This window comes from Chlamydotis macqueenii, chromosome 1 (assembly GCF_036417535.1).
Source record: "Chlamydotis macqueenii isolate bChlMac1 chromosome 1, bChlMac1.mat, whole genome shotgun sequence".
In the NCBI taxonomy this organism is placed as follows: Eukaryota; Metazoa; Chordata; class Aves; order Otidiformes; family Otididae; genus Chlamydotis; species Chlamydotis macqueenii.
Window position 1 is genome coordinate 66,552,779 of NC_141556.1, and position 26,144 is coordinate 66,578,922.

The following is a 26,144-nucleotide window of genomic DNA, read 5'->3' on the forward strand; positions in this document are numbered from 1 at the left end:
CAAGCTGGATGTTTTAATTTGAATGGGGTGGTAGTATCGTTTCCAGTGATAATTTCTTTAATTTCTTGTGGCACATTTCCTGACATCCCTTCCCTGATGATATCAGAAATCACGGATTGTATGCGGAGCTGGGTTTGTACACATTGAATAGCAACGGATATGTTCCCCTGTAGTCCCCCTATAAAGGTTGTCACTGCTTGGAAATCCTCAGTAGTATGATTGGCTAATAATGATATAAGGTCAGCGGTTAACGTTTGAGACTCAGCTAGGGAGATCAATTATGATCTTAATGGTACCTCTAGTTTTCCTAAATCGGAGGCAACTGTACTAAATTTGTTAATCAGTACTTCATGATCAATGGACTTTAAAACTCCTAATCCAGATCCAACCCATCCAGCTAAATCTCTTCGTTTTCTTGAGCGGAGAACTCTAGAATGTGACCATGCTTTCCATCCTTTTAAGACTTTGTGAGACAAAAGGTAAACATTCTAATTTTATCTGGAATATATGAACTTGTACTTTTACCTGTAATTTTTTAAAAGAATATGTGGGATCCATAAATAATTTCTTCTTGTTGGATTGTCTCACTACATAAGGACCTGTGAAGGAGAGGTTGTGATATTTCACAGCACAATCAGCTGGTTCAAAAGGAGGGATAGTGGTTGGACTTGGAGTGGTTATATTTCTCTGAGGCATTATAAGCAAAAAGGGGAACATTCCTGAAAGGTTCTCCAGGCTCCATAGTGCACTCCGTTTGCGTTGTTCTTTGTCATTATTTACGATAGTAAAGTTACATCGCAGTTACTGACATTTAACACTTCAAGTGGCTGTTGGTAATTCCCATATGGTAAAATTCCCTTTTTTGGTGCTGTTGTTATCTTATATTTGATGCAAAGCAATCAACTCACAGATGGACTGTAAGCCAAAGAACCTTTATTTTTGCCACAACCAACAAAATGCACCTCCGTCGAGGTAGAATTTCAGCCAGCTTATATGGTAATTTTATCAAACATTCCACACATTCTGTGGTTAATTGTTGATAAGCAAGCAGTTAGGTTACATAACTTCAGTGCTCTGTTTTGTCTACTGTAGCTAATTCTATGGTTTCCTAGATAACAAGGTATGCGTCTAAAAGCAACTGTCTCAGTACATATCACACCCCTGCATAGGGGTAGACCCTATCTGCAGTTCAAACATTTTGTTAAAAACAAGAACTCGTTTTGCTAACTCATCCTTATGCTAAAGGCAGCCTAGTTATGTCAGGCAACCCACACTAAACTCAATTCCTTAATTCACCTTCAAGTCCAACCAAGGTCCAAGTTGCAGTAGGTATATTCTTACGAGAAGGTGATAGCAGAATCCCATCTCCTGAAATTCATAAAAGTTGGCAGGAATAATGCCTCTGACACTTGTAAGTCTAGTGGCTCTTGGTAAACTTTACATACAATGCAAACAGACTTAGCGTGGTGGACAGATGAGCAGACATTTGCCTTAAACATTTATTGGTGTAGAACATGTGAGTTTTGCTGCGACCATTACAGACTTCGCAAGAGACTCATGTGCGTCAGACTTCGCAAGAGACTTGTGTGCACAGTAGGTGTTATAACCACAAGCAACGATATTTTGTGGTTTTGATGCCTGTCAACAACTAACTGCAACTGTTGCAGACTTTGCAAGAACGAGACACCGGTTTCTGGCCCTGCAGAAGCAGAAGTGAGACAGTACTTTGTGGTTTTGAACAACTAACTGCGCATGTGCAGGGTGCTAGATCATTGACCTTGGGAGGGTCTCGTCTGATGTGACTCCCCCAGAACAGCCTCCCTGCTACCACTCAGGATACACTGAGCCTGTGCTGAAGCAGACCATGCCTATCCTTGCACGGCATCACGCCCACCATGCATATGCATGAAGTTTCTTGGAACTGGGAGGAGATGTTGGGATTTGGACTGTATAAAAATGGTACCATCAGAGGCTAGGGTGGGATCCCCACCACCAAGACACCCAGAGCAAGAAGGATCAATGGGACACTGCTGGATCCACGGGTGGTAGTATCTTCTGTATCTGTATATCTCTCTCTCCTCTCCCTCCTCTCTTTCTTTCAGGACTAGATGTAAGTAACCACATGTGGCACAGGACTTGTTTATCCAGTGCAATTATCCAGTTAAATAGTTGCCATTGTGTTATTGTGTCTAACCACATGCCTTCTATTTTGTATTAATAAATCATAAAACTGTTTGGTTGGTGTCATTTCACCTTCATTCAGTCCAAGGGAATCACAAACTCGGTTGTTGGTCCCAACGGGAGGGAGGTCATCCTATATAGCTCCTTTCGGGTCGTGACACTTAGTTATCACCTATGTATTAACTATAGAAGATGCTACTACTGAACGAATCTAGTCAACAGCATCTCTGGCTTCACGCCAAGACTGATCTGCGATTCATCTACTGACAAGTCTGGCAGGGAAATAAAGAAAGACAGTAGGTAGACATTGAAGCTTCAATCCCTGATCTAGGATGAGGCTCATGTGTGAAAGGAATTCCTCTGGAACCTCCGATATGTTCTTTAATTCCCTTAGGGAAGTCTGATATTTCTCAGTACACCCTGACAAATGTGCTGAGACAGTACTTGTCTCTGTCACAAACAGCTATGTACATTCATGATCTTGAATGGTAACCAACAGCAACTGGAGCTTTTAATTTTTTGTTATATCCAGTCATAGTTTTGTTAGTTTTTACTTTATTGTGTTTATTGCTTGTAATCATTCTGTATATCAAAGTTTGGCAAATAAAGAAACAAATTACATTAATCCAACATGTAAAACACATGCACTCAACTGATTCTGTATGTGCAGCGGTATAAAATTACCATTAATTCTAACACTTAAGCTAAGCAACTCGTCAAATAATTGGACCCTTACCACTGACCTGCAATAAGCTGTATATTTCTGACAGAGGCAAGAGGTACTACAACTCTATGAGCCGACAACGTGGATTGACTATCGTCACAGGGTGGAGTGTGACAGATGCACTCTACTCCTTGACCAAACTAGTGATAGTTTGGTTCAGGCTCCCAAGGAAGTAAAGGCCTAGGCCATGACCAGGTCAAGAACGTCTCTAGTTCCAATCTGTTCTTTGAAAACACATGCAGGAACAGGGTGACACGGCGAATTTTGAGGCATATGAGCTGGGAAATCGGAACACCAATCATGCGATTAACACATGAATAGCAGGTGGTTCTTCCAAGACTAATTTGTCAAGGAACAAAGAAAGTTGTGGGTACAAGGAATCTCATGCTTACCTTTCCCATTGCATGTAATCTGACTATGAGCCAACCACTTTATTCCACAACTATGACAGCCTGAGTGAGCCTTTTTTGAGCTCTCCCTGCTAGGCAGCTGGCCACACAGCAGTGGCTCCCTTTGAGCTGGGATGCCTCTAAAGGTAAGTCCTAAAGGTTGAGACACTGATATCACGCATAACCTTGTATCACAGGGCATTAAGACCTTGTATTGGTTATTATGTTCTCTGTACAGTAATAGATTGAATCCTGTCATCAGACTTTCTTAAGCCTCACTTTTACAACACCTTACTTCCATAAACCCACTTCTGCTGCTGCCTTTGGCAGTGGTTCTTTAGGTGGTCTGAATCTGCCCTGTGACAAGTGTAACTGAGGCACTCACAATAGTTAGAAAACATTCTTAGGCATTATTAAAAGCTTCCTTTTATTGGACTAAAACTCTATAAACACTAACCATATATATTTCAATGCCAGCCACTCTGATCTCTGTTGTTTCCCACCTCTCCAGGACATGGAGTTCAGCAAACACAAGCTTCCAAGAATTGAGAGGACAAAAGTTCAGCTGCAGGCCAGCACAGCTTTGCTCCCTTGTTTCTGCTTCTGGACTTCTAGCAGCCAGTCTCAGTTCACTGAAAGCATTTAAAATGAATTCAATATGTTTGACAAACAGTATCACAGAAAGATTAGAGCAGCTTGGCAGATCTGCACCTGTGGTACAAGATGGCCTGAATCAACCAAACATGCCCAAAGGAAAGAGTACATACACACCAAAAATTCTCATTTTCCTCAGTTCATAGCTAGATTCTAGATGTCACATCAGCACCAGCATACTGGAGTTTTCCTGCCACAAAGATTCTTAGCAGTTACATAAGAAATAATTTGTTAGAAATTATCTGTATTTCAGATTGATAGTCAATCACAGGGCAGTTACAGTAACTTTAAGCATATGAAGACTAGTCACTTCACTCTGCCAATTCCCATCCCACCATTTCCAACAGTGTATTTCTCACTTCCACCGACTGGCTTCGCTGTCCTAATGCCATCTGTTGCCACAGACAAGCATTACAAAAACAGTTATTGGATGGGCTTGTTTTATTTTTATGCCCATGAACTTCACATTGAATCAGGCTCTTCCTTGCAGCCTTCCTTTGTGTTCTCATCATTGTCTCCTCCAACCACCAGGACTTTTAATGAATTTATTCAGTACTATCCAACTGTATTTCCGAGTCAGTTTTTGTTAGTGGGCTTTTTTGTTCGAGTTGGGTTTGGTTGTTTTTTTAACTGAACACACTTCATTCTCACATGTCCTCATGGCCCAAATCTAGAAGAGTGAGAAGAGCACTCGGAACAAACAAGACCTTTTCAGAAGAGATGAATAAACAGGACCAAGATTTTTTTCAGTTCAAGCGACAGCCATTGAAACAAAACCCATCAAAATTATTCTCTTCAAACTATCTTATTAGCACAGCCCCAGTGCTTGTTAAGGGATGCCAAAAGTGACCACCTCCAGCAGCTCTGTGGCCTGGTGACTCTTCCTGCCCAGAGGCTGGAGCCCAGTCTGGAGACCCAGGTGTTTCCACTGCAGGCCCATGGACACAGCTGCTGATGGTTTCCTGTTTGCAGGTAGCAAGACTGAGCACGCATCCCAAAGACACACATGCGACACTGACACAGACAGCCACAGAAAAGATGCCACCTTCAACAGTACCTACATATATGAGTCACATAAAATAGAAGTATAGACAGCCAAGTCCCTTCTCTCCTCTTTGGTCAGGACTGAATGTCCCTCTAAAGGATCTCCTACTTGCCAGCTCATCCAGCTTTATGCTTACTAACAAACAGACACACACACTTGTTTCATAAGCATTTCACACTCACGGATCCCCCCCAAATACCAGCATGGATCCTCTGCCCATGGGACACCCCTGCCTGGACCCAGGGCCTCCTACCCACCAGCCAGTCCACCTTGAAGTCTGCTAGCAAATTATACAGGCAAACATCCAATTCAGGGAGGATACCCTCCATGCATCCTCATCAGGCACGCAGGCTGTGACCCACAGTCCTGCTCCAGCAGGACTGAGCACCTCACTTGCTCGACTCACCTTGGTGAGGCTCCCACTCGTTCCAATTGCTGGCACGGCAGGCCAGGGCTGCCTGCACTCCCAGTCTGGCCCCAGTTGCTGGCACCAAATCTACACCTCTTAGTCCCCCCAGTAGCTGGCACTCCAGACAGACAGTGTGTGGGACCTGTGGTAATGCTCACAAGAGCTACGGTCCTTCCAGTTACTGATGCCGAGACACCCTCTTGCTCCAGCTGCTGGCACCATGGCCCAGAGGTGCCTACACCTCCACTCTGACTCCACTTCCTGGTCCAGTTATCAACTCACAGTGGTCTCCTCAGTAGCTGGCACTTAGCCCTTGCAGCATCCACACACAAGGCATGGAGAATGAGGGTATGCAGAGAGATAGTTAAAAAAGGACTTAAGAAGATAGGACTGGCTGCAGGGATCAGACACGGCTCAGGCTGACCTCCTGACCAGCCACAGTTTACACACGTCTAGCCGCTTTTATACTCTCTTCTGTCTGTTCCCCCTCTGCACAGTTCCATCATCCTCCTCCTCCCACTCACACCTGGGACTCCCAGGTTTGCACTCTATTCAGTTTAAAGTCTAGGTTTGCCTACAGTTTCTCAATGGCCCACCAGTTAGCAAGACTGACAAGGTTTGTTTCTTCTGTCTCCTTCACATTTGCCTGTCAGGTTTATCTCTAAGTTTTCTTTATCGCTTCCCTCTTTTCCCTATAATCCCATTTGACAAGGTCCTTGATCAGATAATATTGCTGAAACAAACATTCTCACAACCCACACACTGAATTAGAACAGCGGAGGAGGTTGTTTCTTGTTATTATACCCAGTACTGTTCGCGTCTCTGTACATTTGATTTATTCCTTTCCCTCTTATTGTCTCCTTTTGCACTGAAAAGGTCCTTGAGCAGATAACCTTAACGGAGATGCTCTCACATTTCACATACCCTTACACTCAACACATTCTCCAGTTTTATTGCCGGAAACAGCGTCCTGGAAATGGTGCTCCTTCACTGTCACCACAGGCCATTCTTTTAACTCTTGGTCTGCTGCTTTTGCTGTTGAAATTGGGAATCAAACTCCTTAACACCAATGTAGCATTAAGAAGCAGGCATTCTTTATTGTGGCACCGGCTGCACAGGGGATCCTTCCACCTATCGTGCATGCCTTATAGTACATGAAGTAGAGTTTATGTTATACAGAAACATACATATTCATTATATTTTCTGGAAGAATCATACATATTCAAAGCGATTCTTAGAAAATGTTCTCATAAACTCCATCTTGCTGCTCATTAAGTCTCTCCAGGGGTCTTCTGGGACCATCTTATCATTGTTCTTTAGTTGACCCCTTCTTAGAGGCACGCACAATATCACCTTGCTTATATCACTTGTTTTCCTTCTCCATGGTGCATGGTCTCTAACCACAAAAAATCTGGTATCTATGATATGAATGGCCACACTTATTTCTATTCTAGCAAAAACCAATTATTCCAATTGGTTAACTACTCTTGACCTATTGCCAAGATGGGCTGGGGCTGTACTGGCAGCATATAAACACAACATTAAAGTTTATGATACAAACCTCAAACCATGGGTATATTTGAGGCAGGACTATTAAAAACTTAAAGAACGCTTAGCGAAAGGATCAGACATGAGGAAAGGGGGGATGTGTAAGAACAATAAGGGGAAATAGAGAGGAAGAATAAAAGGGGCTGCTCACACGTAAGCAAGGCCCAGCTGGGACCCGTGGCTCACAGCTCATAGGTTTAAGGGCAGCAACTGAAGAAAGCAGGGTGCCAGCACCTGGAGAAGAGGTCACAGGGCTTGGAGGTCTCACTGGAAAGCCTAGCATGCAAGGAAAGTCTGGGTGCCAGCAACCTGAAAAGGAGCTCCAGGTCACTTCAGCAACTGGAGAGACCAAGGGGTGTGCCAGAGGTCCAAGGGTCAGTAATTAAAAGGATCTCAGTGTGTTTATATTTTCTCATAGTGGATTTATGTCAACGTGTGTGGATGTATAAGTCTGAACTAGCCAGAGCTAGGAAGAAAAACCAAGACACCTGACCAACAACAGAACAGTAGCAGAGTATATGACCCTATACTCCCATACTCACGTGTCACCTGAGTACACAGAACTGGTTAGTAGAATGATTAACAGTTAAAAATCTGGGTCAATTTTCTACAGTTTATACTGAATATAAGATTTATAAGACAACAGTTGCTAACTTTCACTAGTGCCTTACACTGCACAGACCTCTGCACGCTACACTATTCATAATCGTTTAATATCCTTCCAATTGTACTAAAATTGTTTCTTGCAGCAGGCAGTTAGTAACAACTTAGGATATTACAGTTATATAATTCAATTTTAAAACTTCCTCAGGGACAGTACAAAAATCAAAAAACAAGGAAAAAGCACTCCATGACACTTGACAGTGGACCTGACCCACAGTCCTGTAGCTATAGAATCGCATCTGGCAACATTGCCACAAGAGTCATAAGAATTGAGATCACAGACAGAAGGGCAGCAGGAAAGAGGCAATTCTTCTCACCAGGAATGAAATAACACAGAAACACCATGCCACATAACACCAATCAGAAGCACTAGATAGAGAAAAATCTGAATTTGTCATAAGCAGCATCTAAACCAAGCTCAAGGAGATTATTCTGAAAGGTAAGAAGTGTATTTTCTGCAAGCACCACAGACTCCAGGCATTTGGAAGAGCCTTGCTTCACAAGGAGTTTTAAAATTACAGTTCTCTACTGTATCAAGCAACATACCAACATCATCAAGAGAGATAAGTCTGTTCAGAACAAAATTAAATCTTCAAGATTCTATTTGATTGCTTGATGGTATCAACCAAGCATTTATTAAAAGTGTAACAATTCTAATTCCCTTCCCCAGTCAGCAATTATATCCATGTTTCCCACAGCAATTTGGGAACGGGTTTCATCCAATTGCTCCCTTAGTATCTCTTCCCGCTCCAAATCCTCTGCCAAAAGTAGTGTGTAGCCTCTGGTTAGTCACCTGCTCGGCAGCAAGCCGCTCAGACAGACCTTTTGCCTCATTCTCTAGTTGCTCTTGTAAAGCCTTTACTAAGTCTTGAACAGATTTTATTGCCTCCTCCTCTGCTTGTCAAGTCAGATACTGGAACCCCACCAGGGCAGCTCCTAAAACCCTGCAAACCAATGCCTTTCACTTTCCAAGTTTAAATCTTCATTCCTTTGCCAGCATGAAGATTCAGCCTGCTACAGCTTGTGAATTATGTCAATTATTTTGGGCCCAAGTCATAGCAGTGGGACAAGATCGAGCGTTATAGTCCTTGAATTTCTCCAGGTGGTCACAATCTATAATCAGACCTCCCCACTAGACCATCATGAGCCTACAATTACAGGGAACAGATCCCTTGATAGCCCTCAGAGGACCATCCTCTTTGTGTACGACTGCCCCTCAGAGAGCAGCCCCACTTAAAGCCTGAGCCTAACAATCGATCACTTTAGTACCAACAAGGGAATCCTGTCTGTGACACCAACTTTTTGTTACGACCCAAGGCCGTAGCAGGTTCATGACTCCCTCGGACTAAATTAAGGTGAAATAACACCAAAGATCAATTTAACACTTTATTTTAACATTAACGAGGAATGACTTAACTTTGAAAACTTGGAAAGCAAAAAGGAGTTGATAGCCAGGCCTCTTATCGGAATGTTTATAAGAAGGAAACAGAGAATATGGAAAAGAGAAAGAGAGAGAAAGAGATTACCACCCTTGGATCCAGCGACCATGATGACATGCGGTTGTGATGGTCCTCCAGCAGAGCTGTGCATCCCCCACAGGGCCTCCACCTCCTGCCCCTATGCAAACTGCAGCCTGCCCTACAACGTTTGAGACATCAACACACATTAACTCTTTCAGTCCCTCACAGAAGGAAGGTCCAGAAAGTGATGTAAACCAGAAAGATGAGGTAGCCACATCAATCATCAATAGAAACTGCATCCTCAAGATAAGAAAAAGAACAGCCTGCCTGGAGACAGAAAGGATCCAATGAGGAAAAAGAAGACTTTGGACCCAAATATTACTATTGGACCAAATCATCACGTGAGGGGAGGGGATCTTTGACTGTAAGGGTATAATTGCCCCGAGGTTTCTTTGTTCAGAGTCCCTCTCCAGAGGCACCTGGCTCAAGCTGTTCTTCACCACTGGAACACTCAATAAACCCATCTGGCATGTGTCACATCAGAGACTCTGCTTCAGGAAACCCAGGGTCAAGCCTGAGGGAACAGGAAGCGCCCAAGAGTGAGCATGTGTGTGTGTGCGAGGAGTTGAAAGGGGATCCGTCAGCTCACTGGAGTCACCATCTGCGAAGGGACTCCAGTCCTAGGAGTTAAATCTCAGGTGAGGTGTGAGCATCTCCTTGAATGGTGTGTGGATGCTCAGGCAGGAGCTTCGCCCTTAACGTACCTTTAAGTACACATCTGCAGCTCATGTTTTTTAGTTGTATTACTACAATGGAAGAGGCCAGCTGATGAGAAAGTAGAGTCCAAAAGATGCTTTTTCTTGGATGGAATTACTTTTTTTTTTTTCCAGAAGATACCTACACCCCTAAGCTACAGCTGCAGATTTCTACTTATCACACTTCACGGAAACTGTGAAATGCAGATCAACTATGAAATGTGCTTCAGTCTCCAAAGTCTTTCCAAGTTCCCTCCAAGTTTTAAGGCACATTCAAATAACTTACATCTTCAGTAGTTGTACCTCCTTTTAAAAAGTATTGGCTCTCAAATCATTCAACAGCTAATGACTATGAGTTGCAGGAAAGTTTGCAGTTTATATACAGAACACTGGCTGAACTGCAAATTAAGAAGTTAAATGAATTTCAGTAATGGAGAATAACAATAATCTCTCACCAGCACAAACTAAAAGAGCCAAAGAGCCCTTTGGCATATTTGCATTTTATGGAGACCATTTACACCAACAACAAGGCATATTACTAGCCTCAAGATCACAGGAGTGGGATTTTTTTTAAAAAGTATAGCTGTGATAACGCCTTTATTCTCTGCTGGTCTCCTGTATCCTGTAAGTTACATTATGAACGCTTCCACTCATTAAATGCTCTTCCTTGCAATTTCTCCAAATACAAAATCCTACAGCTTTTTTTTGGTTTACATTTTCATTGTCCTTTGCAGTTTTGAGACTGTTGAGAACTTACAACTCATGTTTAACAGAAACATAAGTTAATAGTCAGAAAGATCCTAGTAGCGATAGAGTTGGCTCCAAGTTAATGAATAATGTGTTCCAATTGTAACCACTACGTCCTGCATAGCAATGTAATCCATGTGTGAAAATGTAAACCTTGAGAGAAGGAATAGCTGAGTCATAAAATTTAACATAAGAAAGTATTTTCAGGATGCTCCAGCAGGTGCTGAGATAAGTCAGATAAGGAGCACAGATAAAACCAGCAAACACTAGCTGAAACCAAGATAAGGGGGTGTCAGAGACTGAAAAGGTTAATTAATGTCTCAACATTGCTAGATGATGGAAAGAACCGAACCACACCATCAGCAATAGAAATTATACAGGATGTTTGGTTTTTTTGATAGCAAAATTTATAGTGTTATTGTTTATTTACTGTGCCTAAATATGGGATAGAAGTTTCTCGGCCCAAACCACACATGCGCTCTGAGTTGGAGGTGTGGAAATCTATTTTCCTGCTGCGTATCCAGACCCCAGTTCAGTGGACTGGGATCGCACAGCCACCAGCTCCACGAGGACCTAGTCACCAGCTTCACTAAAAAGCAAAAACTGAACTGTTTTGCCAAAAAAAAAAAAAAAAGTCGCAAAAAATGAACAAAATGCTTAACATCTTTATGGTGCTTTATTTAGGGCATTTATGATGTTGTGCACTGCTATAGTTTTGTTGGTTTATCTTTGCTTACCTTGTGACTGTCCTTGTAAATAATCACTCGCTTCTTTTGATCCCCTAGAGCCATAAGCCTCAAACTTGGCCTGGGACACATGTTTAGTTTTGTAAGATAACATAAGTGTTGTTAATAAGATTTGGATATGTTAAGATCATTTACTCAGGTAAGATACTCTTAATAGCTATAAGATAAATGTTGTTAATTAGATTTAAATATGTTTAGATAATTTACTCAGATAAGATTGTTAATTAAATCAAAGATGTTATTGTTAAGGAAAACATTGTTTGTTAGTTTAAAAACGTTATTTAAGGATGTTAGAGTTAAAAAGAATTTTTTTGTTGTTTTTACTTAGCATTTATGTCTCTGTACACTCATCTGAAGTTTAGGAAAGAATCTTTCTTTCCTTTTAGTTTTGTAACTTGCCTGACAAACAATAATGTTTAGAATTATGTATGTATGTGTATATATACATATATATACACATACATATATACACATATATACACACACATATATATAGTGGGTTTTTTTCTTCTCTTTCTTCCTCTTCTTTTCTCTTCCTTTCTTTCTCTCCTTTCCTTTATCATTTATGCCACCACGGAACCCCATCTCTGAGGTAACAATGTTGAGCCACGGGCTGGTGTAAGAGACTGTCAAATGTTTGTCTCAACACGGTCAAAACATCAAAACACCACCTAGACAATGGAACATCAGTTAAACCATGGAGGACTGGAGTCTTCCTGTTTTCCTGCAAGCCGATTCCCTTATCTTGCAAGCCAATTCCTGTTTTCTTGCAAGCCAGTCAAGCCACAGGACTAGAAGCTTCCTGTTTTCCTCCTATTGTCCTGTGAACCTGAATGCAGAGCTGATTCTGAGAAATTTAGCCTTACCCTCCATGCATGCACCCAGACCCAAGGCCAGAAAAACAGAGGGGCCCAGAGACTGTATTGGGCATGCATATCACAGCCAGGTGAGGAGTGCGGCCAAGCAAACCCGCTCTTGGAACATGCGACGTGATTCTTGGAAGGACAATGAATATGCAATGAGACGAACAATAAAGGACAGAAACGGCCAACGTGGGACAGAACGTTCTCCCACCAAGTGAACTGGACTATCAGGACGCCGCAGCTCCGTGGTGGTAGCTATTGCAACTGAAGCTTTTTTCCCCCCCTTTCCTTTCTTTCTCTCTCTTGCATTTGCAAACTTGTTGTCAGGCAAATAAAGTTACCTGGCGCTTCACTCCATTTTGAGTCTTAATTCTGTTCCCGAGAATATGAGCAAAACCTCGCTCCAGTGTGTGAGATGTTGGTCCAGCCGCCCCTAGCCTCCCAAACTCATCTGAGGTCGGCTAGAACGCAAGGGGGCCTTCCTCTCATCCAAAATCGGAGCCTGACAGGGGGCCTTAAGGAATTTACAAGCAGAGCGATGAGCCAAGACAAGACCCTGTATGGAAGACAGACTCAGAGTTCAACTAGCGAACACAGTGAGGAGAAGTATTTACTTCATCCCTCAACCACCAGAGGACTTGCGAAGACCACCAGCAAGAACCCCTTCGCATGTGAAGATGAACATTTGCATATATTAATGAGTTCCAGGAAATCTGTTGAATATGTATGAGTTTGCAACATATATTCTCTGTGATTTCGCCTGTTTGTTGAAGCACTCGTGGTGGAGTGATCCCCAGTACTGTCCAGCACTGCTAATAAAGAATATCTGCTTAACAGTTATATTGAATTCTGATTGTTGAGTGAACTTCTTTCTTTCAGTAGCACCTAGTAAATGTGTGAAAAAGCAAAAATCCATTCTCTGTCAGCAATGGAAAGCGCTAGAGTCCTTTGAAAAGCCATGGTTGTAAAAGTATAGCTTAAAAATACTTGGAGTGACAAAGGCAGGTTAAGAAGTTTACATTTTCCCCAACCGCGTTTTCTTGCCCATTTCTACACCTTCAGTTGCACCGACGCTGCTACTTGTGGTGCTTCAGGATGAACTAGACTATAGATAATAAAATACCTCATATTTACAATTTTTTTTAAAAAAAGTAAGATCACTTACTTAAGCAATCTTGTCAATGCATGCCTTCAGATAGATGTGCAGCACCCACTGAAGAGCAGGAGCTCCTTACTGGTCTTTGCTCCTAGAAAGGACAACAGTCATTAAGCTGCAAGTAGTACTTCACCCAAGTAGCAATGACATCTACCAACAATGTAAATGGACAATCTCCAATGTCCCTGATTACTAATAATACATCAGGGGCAACAATACACAAAGGCAAAGAACAGCAAACACCTAACACTAACGATCATAATGCAAGCTTTCATCATTTTTCCTTGTCTCTTTTTTATCTTTCCTCCTCTTAAGAGTCACCAGCAGGCTCTACAGTTTCTCACAAGCCCTCACAGATGGCCTTAGCAAAGCATGAGCTGCTCTAGGAACTAAGATAGCTGAATGGCACCTTCTCAGCCTTCTGCTCCCTTTACTTTTTCTTCACTGCCTTCAGCCTTCCCTCCTGATCCCTTTTAAATGGAGGAGTGGAGAGTATTGATCTCTCTCCTGTGCTCACTTGTTGACTATTAGTCATCAACAAAAAGAAAAAAAGGTTCAACATCAAACTAACAGGTTAATTATTGCATTGATTAGGACTATGAGAGATCACAAACACTGACTAACAACTGGCAAGTTGCTCACAGCTGCAGAAAATTAAACCGAGCAAGCTCAGCACATACTGGATTTATGAAACCACTTCCCTTGATTGCAACCCACAGCCAAAACTTAATAGACCCAGGTGGTGGCCCAGAAGGTTGTAGTAAGCAGCTCAGCTGGTCCACTATGGGCAAAAGGCCTGGCAAGAATGACTGCCGGAGGAGTACACGCTCTCAGCTGGCCAGCTGCACCAGCACACCTCTACTCCATCAGAGGTGAGGAAGCAAACAAAACAGGTCCCTTTTTACCAATTTTCCTCACAAAAAAAAAAAAAAAAAAAAAAAAGGGGCAAACAAAAGAGCTGGGGAAACATTGCTCTGTGTAGTTTTTAGGAACAGATATAAAATTATTCTGATAGCAAAACATGTTTGCCTGCAGAAAACGCATAAGTCAATAATAACTTGCTGGCTCTTAAAAAGACAGTGTTTGAAGGACAGCCTCCCACAAATGAGATTGTTTTCTTGATCTACAATGACTTCTGCCGAAGAGTGATAGGAAGGGGGAGGAGTAAAAAAGCATCTGTGCTTTAAGTAGAAAACAGAACTGAAATGACAAAATAAAAGCTCTTCTAAAAACCTGGTAGACCACTGAACTGGAGAAACAGTTTTAGCTACTATTAAGAAGGAAATCAAAACACCCCATAACACACTTGATATGACACACCCTATAATGTTTGGGGGTTTTTTTCTGCCAAAACATCAGAAAAATATATTATTTAAATAATATATATTATTTAAATATTCTATATTTAATTATATATTATTTATACTATATTATAGTATTTTACCAAAAATACTGTTTAAGCTTGAACTACTTCGAAACACCACTGGATTCATTGCTCTGAGCCATATGAAGACACTGAACTAACAGCTCCTGATAAACACCTTCAGAACTACCTCAGCCCATTGGCTTTGCTTTGAGACTCAGGGGAACTTTTATACTGGCACAGCTATCGAGAGTAAAGGATTTAATTTTGTGGACAGTAATATAAAAGTGATCATCAACACAAGCCTGCTTTCTCTGCCAGGAATGTCTAAATGTTTTGAAATAGTGGCTGCTTAACTCAAGGAAATCGGGTGATAAGAGCCAGTTAAGGAGCTTCTGTTGTTTTATTCCCATTATTCTCAGATGCAAGAGCCAGAAAATATTTACCAGGAGTCAGGATGAGCTGGCTTTGTTTTGTTCTATTTTCAAGTCGTCCCTGGAGGCTAGTTAAGAGCAGGGAAAGGCCTGACATTACCACACAGCTCCTAGAAAGAGTTGAGTCAACCTCCTAACAACTTCTAGGAAAACAACCTCCAGCATTCCTACGGGCTTCTGAAGCACACCCAGTGCTGGAAAAAACCTACTCACTTTCTACCTGATGCCTCTAGTTTTCACTGATACTGAAAGCATATTTCCCAGAGCACGTGAAGAAAATTGATAAACAAGTCTTGATGGGGTACTTGCCTTTTTCCGCACGTTTACACCCGCCTTTGCAGATAGAATAAGCTAGGCAATGCTTTCAACTACACTAGTCAGACAACCCAAAGCAGAAATAGCAATCCATACATCTTTAAAACCATTTTTTTCCCCTCTTTAGTTATATAAGCAGGTTTGTCAGTTCAACCACAATACTCCACTGCAGGCATCCCTCTTATGTAAGGCTGAGCATCGGCTCCTTCCCGCATACCTTGTGATGTCTATCTTAAAGGCTGAAGCAAAAATCACTGGCAATGGCTGGACTTCCATCACAGAGCTTAAACACAGGGGTCTCAAAACACCTAATCTTCCTCACACTGCGAGCCCACGACCCTGAAAGCTATTACTTCTTTTTCTTTGTTGTTTTTTGTTTTTTTTTAATAATATCTTTCAGTCCCAGCTCCCTGGGTTGCACTACCCTATGGCAAAAAAAAAAAAAAAAAAAAAGCAATAAATAAGCTTCTGCCGAAGGTGATCGAGGAGGAAGACGTTTCTGGAGGCACAAACAGTTCGGCCCAAAAGCGAGCCTGCAAATCTCATTGTGTCTGCTCAGCCCCTCGCAGGACGCTTAATGGCCGTTAATGGGTTCTGCGAGACCAGCAGCGACCCACCGACCGGCTACCGCGCCTCACGGCCCGGCCCGGCCCGGGCCTGACCCGCCCCGTACGGGGCACTGGGTACCCCCCGCCGCTGCACGTCAGGACGGGGCCGCCCCGAGGGAGGCCCGCAGCCGCACCGGGACAACGCCGCGGGGCCTTCGCCTGCCCGCGGCCTCTCCCGCTACCCCGGGGAAGGAGCCGGGAACGGCCTCCGCGGCCCAGCCCGAGGAGACGGCATCGCCGCCCGCCCCGAACCCCACTGGAGGAGAGGAGCGTGCGGCCCTTACCGGCGGGCCGACAGCTCCCACCCCGCCCGCGGAGCGGCTCTTCGCAGCCGCCGGATCCCCGGCCCCGCAGGCGGAGCAACCGCGGGCCCCCCACCGCCGCCCGCCCCACTCCCAGCCCATCGCCGCAGCCCGTCCTCACCGTGCCCGCCGCGGCCGGCCGGCGAGTCGCTCCGCGCACAGAGGCGGGGCCAGCAGCCGCTGGCTCCGGTGAGAAGCGGAAGAAAAGCGGGGCCGCCAGCGGGCAGGAGCTGCGAGGGGAAGCGGCAATCTCCGCCCCTCGGCGGGGCGGAGAGGCGGTGCCGATCCTCGCCACTCTGCCCAGCCGCGGCCGGGCCAAGCAGGGGCTGGGGGCCGGGGGCCGGGGTCCTGAGGCGGGGTAGGGCGCGCCGGCGGGAAGCGGTGGGAAGGCCGCCGTGCGCAGTTCAGGCGCTGCGGCCGGGCCGGTGCCGCCGAGGAGGAGACGAGTCCGGCGGGCGGGAGCTGAAGCTTCGCCTGTGGTTTCACCGGGCCGCTGATGGGGAGCGGTGCAGCGCGGTCAGATTTCGCTTTCGGCTTCCCAAAGCCCTCCAGAGTCAGCCCCGCCTCCCTGCCTGCCTCCCTGTCGCGGATGATATATCTCACACGGTTACGATTTAGCAGCAATTCCAGATTTATTAACGGTGCGAGGTAAATCAGAGGCTGTAGTTAGCAGCACTAAATCATTAATCAACTGAAAGATTAACAAAGTGATTCAGTAGAATATGTTATGATCAAAACAGCGAGCTAATTACAGATTTGAGAACTGACAGGATTCACACTAATGAACTTCCTACGAGGCTGCCTAAATCAGTATATGCGTGTATACGTATGAACACAAAGCATAGACAGAAATACTTTGATCAGGTGAAATAGGAGTGTGTGTGTATATATATAGGTAGCGAGGTAGGTAGAGGAGACTAATCTGTAGTTAAAAGTTCCTTTTTTTTTTCTCCAGTTTAGAGTAAATACTGACAATGCATCGGCATTCCTCAACAGGTGAGAACTGAGCCTCAAGAAGTCGAACTTCGCCCTGGCCATTTGTCGTCTTTGACAGCAGACGGTCCTTAAACCTCTTGGGTCTAAGGGGGCTCTGCCTGAGAGGTGTCCCAACTCTGGGGAGATGCTGGTTGCAGCCCACCGCCATCCAGGAGAGCTCAATGGGTTTCGCTTTGGGTCGCTATTTATAGAGATAATTGACTTTTGTCAGGTACTTTTCCATTTCGACCTGACTCAAATTAGGAAATATTCTGGTGCTTTCCGCTAGTCACACAGGCTCAGAATTTATTGTATTGACATTCTGGTATCACTCCCTTTGGGCTCTGACCCAGGTGCAGGTGCACTGGGCTGTCAGGAGGTGACTGGCTGTTATTACCCTTTCCATTGTTTCCAGTAATGGGGAAAGCAGGAGCCAGGTACGTTAAGGGGGTGCCTCAATGCTTGAGTTCACCCCCTTTGCAACCTGTTCCTGACTCTCCCGGGGTTGGAGTGTGGCCCAGGAGGGGAGGAATCGCACCAAGCACCGAGTGACTCTGGAAGGCGCGGGTGGGTTGGGGGGTGCGGTGGTCACACCACCACGGACAGAAGAGATGGCAGCTGCTGATTCCTCTCTGTGATAAATTATTTTAGTCACAAACAGAATTCCAATTACAGTTTCCAATTTATTGAATAGAGGCAAGCAAACAGCGCTCGGTGCACCAGAAGTCTCTGCTCCACCAAGACGCACACCCCTTTGTTCACAGTTACGGTATTTATAACCTCTCCCGGTTCCCCCACCTTGCCCGTCTCCTTTTTTTGGGGGGGAGCTCACAACCTACATTCCATTGGTTACTGACACCGTTTGTGAGAGGTGCTGATTGGCTAAGAGCGTGTCTCCAGCCGCTATACAGATGTACCGAAGCGGCTGATCCTATATTTGGAGTTGTTTACGTGCCCGTAGCCATCAGCCGCCCGCTCCGTTTTCCCACCTTTTGGTCGCTCCACTGTTCGGTGTCCTTCTTATAACCTTGCAGCAGGTGAAACCTCTAATTATGTTAAACTACCAAGGCAGGAGTGAATCCCGCCAAACACATCTCAGTAACTCAAATACATTTACAAGAAAACTTACATACAGTTTACAAAAAAAAAGGGCTTAAAACTCTGTACATATCATCCTGTTTCCCCTAAGCCTGTGGCTATATAAGAACAAACAGGATAATTAAAGATTCCGTATACAGAGAGGGTCACATTTCACCATGCAACCCTAGTATTGCTTCACATTAACACAAATCCGGTGAACATATTTCACACTCTCTGTATATCCCAAGTTTCCCATCATTGCGGAGAACAAACTGCTTTTGGAAAGGCCTTATATATATAAACTTTTGGAGTCCACAGTTACTGTGATCTTTTGCCTTCACGTGAGTTTTACGAAACGTTTCTGTACTTTCGTTTTCCCTTTCTAGTGAGCTTCTGCCTCCAGGCCAGTTGTCACCTGACCCTACAGTGACAGGCAGATTCTTTTAAGGATCCTTGGTAGGGTGAGAACTGGCCACAAGTTTGTAGCTATAATTAGAGCTTTATTATTATAAAGATTTTAGCAATCAGGGTAGCTTATGTCACGGAGTGCTCCCCTCCCCTACCCCGACCTGACCTCTTTTCCCGTAAACCTTCCTAAGCAATAACCATCGGTCATGATGGATGCATCCGGTCGTGATGGGGACATCTGGATTAAAGTGGATTTGCGGGATACTGATAACAACACAATAGCAAAGGGCTAGTTTATGGTAGTGCTCCCCCCTAACCACAGTGCTGGTCAGTGTCCAACTCATGACAAATTTGTCAGAAACTAACATCTGTGGTTGGTATGCAAATATGACTATGAGTCAATTATCTTACTCCATAAATAGTGAGCAGCCCAAAAGCCCTTTGAGCTGTCCTGCATGGCAGCAGGCTGCATGCCAAGATCACCCCTTGAGTAGGTATACCTCTCAAGGTTACTCCTCAAGGCTGAGAGCTGCCTTATCGCTTCAGATACTTGGTAAGTGAATTGGGAATAAGGGCGCTGAAACTTTGAAATCCTAGGTAAGGGATAGAAAAGACTGATTGTGCACATATAATGCTTTAGACATAAGCCATTGGTCAAGCCTGGGACTAGGCTTGGATCCAGCTGCACCTGGACTCCTCTCTGAGAAGGAGTTTAGAAAGCAAGGGGGTCCTTTCTGAATCTCATGACTCAATGGGAGGGTCTTCCTGACAGTTTTGCCTGACCCTGTCCTCTATGCAATAAATAATCCAGTGCACCTTGCCATCCAATCTTGTTAAATCACTGTTGCATTTCCCACTTACTATCAAACTTTGTTAAATAGCTGTTTTATATCAATAAAGTATATTGTTGCTTCCTTCTTACAGGTGAAGTTCATCATTCCATCCTCAACGGCTTATTGTTACACAGAATTTCTAGGAATTGGCATAGCTTTCCTATTACCTAAAATTTCAGTTAATTAGACTTTTTAGTCACCTGGACCCCCTCTGCAGATCAGGTCAAATCCTTAATAATTGGTGCACGATACAATAATGATAATCTTGACTCTGACTTTTAAAAGTACATGACTCACCTACCCAGCCCTCAGAAGAACAGCAACGCAGGCCGGTACTCCAGTTGACAGTGAGGGTGCCGGTGTTCCCTGTGCCTGTATCACACTGGGAAACACGAAGGATGTAGCAGTCCCGCTGCTTAAAAAACCTTTTGGATAAGCTGGTCTATTTACTCCTCTCGGTTTGGGAGTATGGTCATTAGCACCTCCATAAAGTAGTGGATTCTGAAGAGGCTGCCAGGAAATCAATATGCAAGAATTGCGGCTGCAGGAGACAGCAGGCTGTGGGTGGTAATGGCTGCATAATTATCTTTACCTCTTCCTGCCCAGTGCGTCTTGCCTACCTGGTGTTACTCTGGCTTCGACTTGATGGTGCTGCTCCCAGCATACATCAGGCCTTAGCATGAGCCGTGCACAAGACAAAATCTGAGCAGGAGTTCAGCGAGCAGTCACACGAGGCATCCCTGACTACCAGGGGATCATGGGTTTTGCCATCCAAAATATCTCACATACCGTTACACTTCCCTGTTCCATAATGGGTGTCACTATGTCCTGACACAACCTTGTACCAGCTGTCAGGAGCGGGGAGTACCAGTGACATGGCTTCATTTTCTCGTTATCTGGTTATTAAATGAAACCATGCATAGCTGTGCTTTGATCCAGGTGAACTGCTGGCCCTAGGTAACTGTGTCATCCCCATTTTATTCAAAACAACCTCAAAATTTCTCAAATTTCTATGGTCCCATGAGGAAATCTAATAATAACCAGAGGCAGCAGACCCACAGGAGGGGAAATGAGACTATGTGTCATGACAGGACAGTAACCAAACTCCAGTACTACACGAACACATTTAGCATTTCTTGTGGTGACACAAAGACCAACTTGCTGGTTTAGCACATTTAGAAGACTGCTGATTTAACATCTGGAAGGCAACAGGGTAAGCGATGTAACAATGCTGTGCTTAAGAAAGCTGCAGGGTAAGGGTGCAGCGATCAATTATCTCTGATTATCTCTGGGCTGGTTATACAAATTGTAATTTGTCACAGAGGATTAGCAAATAATCTGAAGGATATTAGGAAGTACAAGGGGCCACAGATCATAGAAACTAAAAAAAAAAAAAAAAAAAAGCATTAAAAGGCTACTCAGAGACTGAGGTGGTGTTACAAGTATTATGAGTTAAAGCGAGCTGATTATTAGTTTGCTGCTCCGCCCCTCCTATCTCGATCTGGGTATCGAGGACTTTAATCAGTAGAATTATAATCAATGATATAACCAATGATTGATAATAGGAAAATACTTAATCAATATGATTCTGGAATAATATGATTTTGAAAATTAATATCAATATGGGGTGATTCTTGCTAACTATAAAACTGTAGTCACATGGGTTACATTTTATATGAAATCTATTTATCCTTAGAGGGAACAGGGAGTCTTAGAACTGTTACAACACCTCCTTTATTGGAAGTTAGCCTAACGTGTCTGGGGTAGTTAGGAGAGTGGTAGAACAAGGCACCAATGATGCAGCTTGGGCCTTGAGCCATCACTTTCAAGCCAGAAGATTCAAGGGCAAGGTGACCTTGTTCTCAAGACTATATATGGAAGATTTAAGGAGGAGTTTGACCAGGGAATTCAAGGAGGAGGCGTTCTGACGACCCCCAAGACCACCAGAAGACCCTCAACTCAAAAGACCTAGCATGCGCAAATGGGAAGAGACGTATTATAATGATTTCTTGGAAGATTGATGTTTATGTATAATATTTCTCATAAATCTAGTGAATATGTATAACAGGTGTGTATTTAACTGTGCTGTTGGATTGGACAGGTGCACACGCTAGGTGGAGCAATGCCCCGTGCGCCCAGCGCTGCAATAAAGAAGTGCCTGCTTCTTAATTTCTCATTGCTGTTAAGGAGTTTTATTCCAGATTTCGGTAACAGTGGCACCAGCAACAGAGAATCAGCATTGAAAGCCTACCATCTCATAGTATCCCTTTGGACAAAATGTCCAACGTACAGCTAGACAAGTCCGTAATACATTGGGTGAGCTACTGGCTGACAGGTCAGGCTCAAAGTGTTGTAGTAAATGGGGTTACATCAGGGTGGCAGCCAGTCACCTGTGAGATCCTCCAAGGCTCAAATTTAGAATTATAGAATCATAGAATGGTTAGGGTTGGAAGGGACCTTCAAAGGTCATCTAGTCCAACCCCCCTGCAAGAAGCAGGGACATCTTCAGCTAGATCAGGTTGCTCAGAGCCCCGTCCAACCTGGCCTTGAATGTTTCCAGGGATGGGGCATCCACCACCTCTCTGAGCAACCTGTAGGGTTGTGGGCCAGTGCCCTTCAATGTTTTTATAAATGATCTGGACACAGGAGTTGAACTAGGTATGTTTGGTGCTGATACTAAATTAGGAGGCACTGTGTACTCCCTCAAGGGTAGAGAGGCCTTACAGAGAGGTGTAGATAGACTGGAGAACTTGGGCAATCACTAACCATATGAGCAAGTGCCAGATTCTCCACCTGGAACAGGGTGATCCTGGTTGTATGTACAAACTGAGGGAGGAGCAGCTGGAGAGCAGCCCTATGGAAAGAGATCTGGGGCTTTGGGTTGATGGCAAGCTGAATATGAGCCAGCAGCATGCCCTGGCAGCCAAAAGGGAAACTGTGTCCATCAAGCATAGCGTAGCTAGCCAGTTGAGGGAGGGAGTTGTCCCACTCTACACTGTACTGATGTGGCCCCACCTGAAGTACTGTGTGCAGTTTTTGGCACCTCAGTGTAAGAAGGATATCAAACTATTAGAGTGTGTCCAGAGCAGGGCTGCCACGATGGTGAAGGGTCTCAGGGACAAGATTTATGAGGAGAGGCTGAGGTCACTTGGTTTGTTCACCTTGGAGAAGAAAAGGCTGAAGGGTGCCCTCATGGCAGTCTACAGCTTCCTCAAGGGGGCAGCAGAAAAGGGGGTGCTGATCTCCTCTGTCTGGTGACCAGCAATAGGACATGAGAAAGTGGAATGAAGCTGCGTCAGAGGAAGTTCAGGTTAGACATCAGGAAAAGGTCCTTCATTGAGAGAGTGGTTGGTCACTGGAACAGGCTCCTCAGGGAAGTGGTCACAGCACCAAGCCTGTCAGAGTCCAGGGAGCACCTGAACGACACTCTTAGTCATATAGTTTAGTTTTAGGTAGTCCTGTGAGGAGCAGAGGGTTGGACCTGATGATCCTTATCGGTCCCTTCTAACTTAAGATGTTCTATGTTTCTATGATTCTGTGATCTGAAAAACGATTGCTACAGGGGTGAATATCCTTCTCCAGGCCACCTCAATATGTCAAGCAGGTTTCATGAGCCCAATAGATGTAATGCAAATGAGGAATTCAAACTTGTTTCTTTATTAAGACAAGCTCAGTATCATGCTACGTTTCTAGTTACCCTTGCGCACATACACACTCACATGCACATCACAACATCCCATTACAGCAGCAACATCAGGATTCTGTTGCAGCAGATGGGCTTGTGGTGCTTATTGCATATTGGTTTTCCTGTTGCCCGTGGCTTCTTTACCACTCAGCACTTAATCTTTTGGGGATCCTTGACTTTTGCCTTCTCCAGATTCCAAGCTAGCAGAGCATGACTCACAACCTAGTGCTGTTTGTGTGGAATCCTTGCCCCCTTCCTCCACTATCAGGCACAGCCTCTCCTCAGTCAAGAGCTGAGTATACTACGCAAACAGGAGCTGCCTATAATGAGGTGTGTGATGATGCGAACAGGAATTGGGTGTAATGAGCCTTGGTGTGTTCCATGGCTGAGCTACGGACAGGACAGCACTCCAAAAAGGTACAGGAGTCAAGGATAAAGTGAAACAATTCTGATTAGAAAGCATATGACATATATGAAACAGAACCACCATGAATTAAGTGTTGGAAGGTAGTGTCAGGGTGTAAGCTTGCTCTACCTAAAGGCTGATACAGTCCAGCAATTATATCAGTTATGCTGTATTGGCCAAAATTCTCTAGGTAACAGTGCTGGAAACACCATGTTGAGAAGCAGGAGTAGCAGAATTAAGGCTGATGAGGAAGAAGTAATATGAGGAGTGTGGTTTATTTTGGGAAGAATCTAGGCAGAGACAAGCAGGTACATGTAGGGACAGCGAAAAGGTGGGGTCAGGGAAAGAGGAAACGGGTAATTAGGTAAAGAACAAAGAAGGGTGGATCTTTTGGCACTAGGACTGTAAGTGTTTATCGATGATGATGTTCAAAAATGGAGATATCATGGACTAAGCATGTCCTGGTTTCAATTTCCACTCTGTCCTGGGGCCTCACACTCAGTTTAATCTCAGACCATGGCATGTTTTGTTCATGTGTTTCAGCTCATCTAGATGTCCAGATTCCATTATAATTGCTCTATGTTAAGTTCATTTTTAACAAGATTGAATCTGAATAAACTCTCCAGGTCAGGTTACTATCATTTTTACTCCACACAGAGTTAGTGTTCTTCCAGTCAAAAACCTCCACCAGTAACAATGTTGTTCCCAGCATCTTGAAACACAAACAATACTACTGGCCAATTGCACTGACTTTCCGTAATTCTCAGAGTAGTGAAGACAGACACACTCATTATTTCCATGATCATCATCAATAATAGGTGGAAAATACATTTTCAGCAAAAGAAACAGGGTTTCTGTTATGATAGAGATGCTGTCAAGCTGGATCCATGTTTTCCTAGATCCATGTCATGGACCTGAGGACACCAGCAGCCCTCAGTGTCCCTGCCCAGCTTCCCAGGGGCTCCCTCTACCCTGCCCATGGCCCAGGATCCTATTTCAGTGCCCTCCAGGGGCTGTCAGTCCCTGCCCCAGTGATAGCACGGCAGTGCCACTCTCCAGCTCCCAACAGCTTGCCCTGACCGGCCTTGGCCCTCACTTTGCTGCGCCAACCCACAGGTCGACATCTTGGCCCAGCCTTGGCCCATTCTCAGGGCCCTGCCTGGCCATCCTGGGGCTGTATCTGGCCCTGGTTCCCCTCACTGGGTCTGACCCTGACTCCTATCCATGGGTTGAGGTCCCAGCGGTGCCTGATACCAGGGGCTGGGGCTCTCCCTGGGAGCCCTGCTCTGCAGCTGAAGTGGTAGAACGGCCCCGGCTGCCAGCCCTGTCCTGCTGCCCATGGGAAAAGCAGACAGTCGGGGCATCCAGATGAGGCTCAGCTCAGGAGTGTTCCTGCATCCACTTATATCTTCTTTTCTTTTTGACAGCAGATTGCATATTATCACACTCACATGGTTGCACATCAAACAATTCAATGTTTCAGTAATTAGAAGCTGGGATCACTGTGAACTGATGATTATCAACAGGGGCAGGATGCTCGCTTTGTGAATTGATCGTGCACACCAAGCCATGTCCTTGACTCCTCGCTAGTCTTCCGAGTCCTCACCTTGTGATGAATGACATTGCTATCTAAGGGATATAAAACAGCAGAATATTCTTAGTAATCCGTACGTTTGAACTGTGATGCATGTACTCGTTTTTCATTGTGGCATTTCCTCGATTTGATATGACAGAGGTCCCGTCCTATTTATAGTCACAGATGGACCTTCACCTTTATCCTGCAAATTGTGTTCTGTCAACAATATCAAACACAAAACTGTGTCCCCAACCTCTGCAGATATACATATTCAAAGGGGCACCTTCACTTCTATCGTTTGTACTCTTTTAGTCTTCTCCTTCATTTCTCTTGTATCTCTGAACATTCCTGATGCATTTGAGTTATCCAGGTTAAGTATCTCTCTCTGAAGGAGTTTCTAGTTGAGTTAAGGGCATAATGAACAACAGTTTACAATGTGAGTTATAGAACACTGGAACAGGTTGCCCAGAGAGGTGGTGGGTGCCCCATCCCTGGAAACGTTCAAGGCCAGGCTCGATGAGGCTCTGAGCAACCTGATCTAGTCGAAGATGTCTCTGTTTCTTGCAGGGGGGTTGGACTAGATGAGCTTTAAAGGTCCCTTCCAACTCTAACCCTTCTATGATTCTACGATCTTAATTCCAAAAAAGAGTCTGGAAGAACTAAATCCCAGATGTCAATCAACTGGAGCTTCTTAAAACTGCCAAGGTCAGGGATAACCGGTAATTTCAGTCCTTCTTGCTCTTATTCACTATCTTCTGCTGTAATGCCTCTGTAACAGTTTGGGTTTCATGCAGCACTTGTGCAGTCAGGATGACTGAA

At 44.4% G+C, this 26,144-nt stretch overlaps 1 protein-coding gene across 1 annotated transcript in view; it reads right to left on the reverse strand.

The window, feature by feature from the left end:
- RESF1 (retroelement silencing factor 1) overlaps positions 1-16,931 on the reverse strand; it is a 38,622-nt gene extending 21,691 nt beyond the window's left edge. Inside the window, exons 1-2 of the mRNA XM_086755118.1 lie at positions 16,484-16,931; positions 13,350-13,431 (exon numbers count right to left, since the gene is read on the reverse strand). The gene's annotated coding sequence lies outside the window, so the exon portion shown is untranslated. The remainder of the gene's footprint in view (positions 1-13,349; positions 13,432-16,483) is intronic.
- Between the last annotated feature and the right edge of the window lie 9,213 nt (positions 16,932-26,144).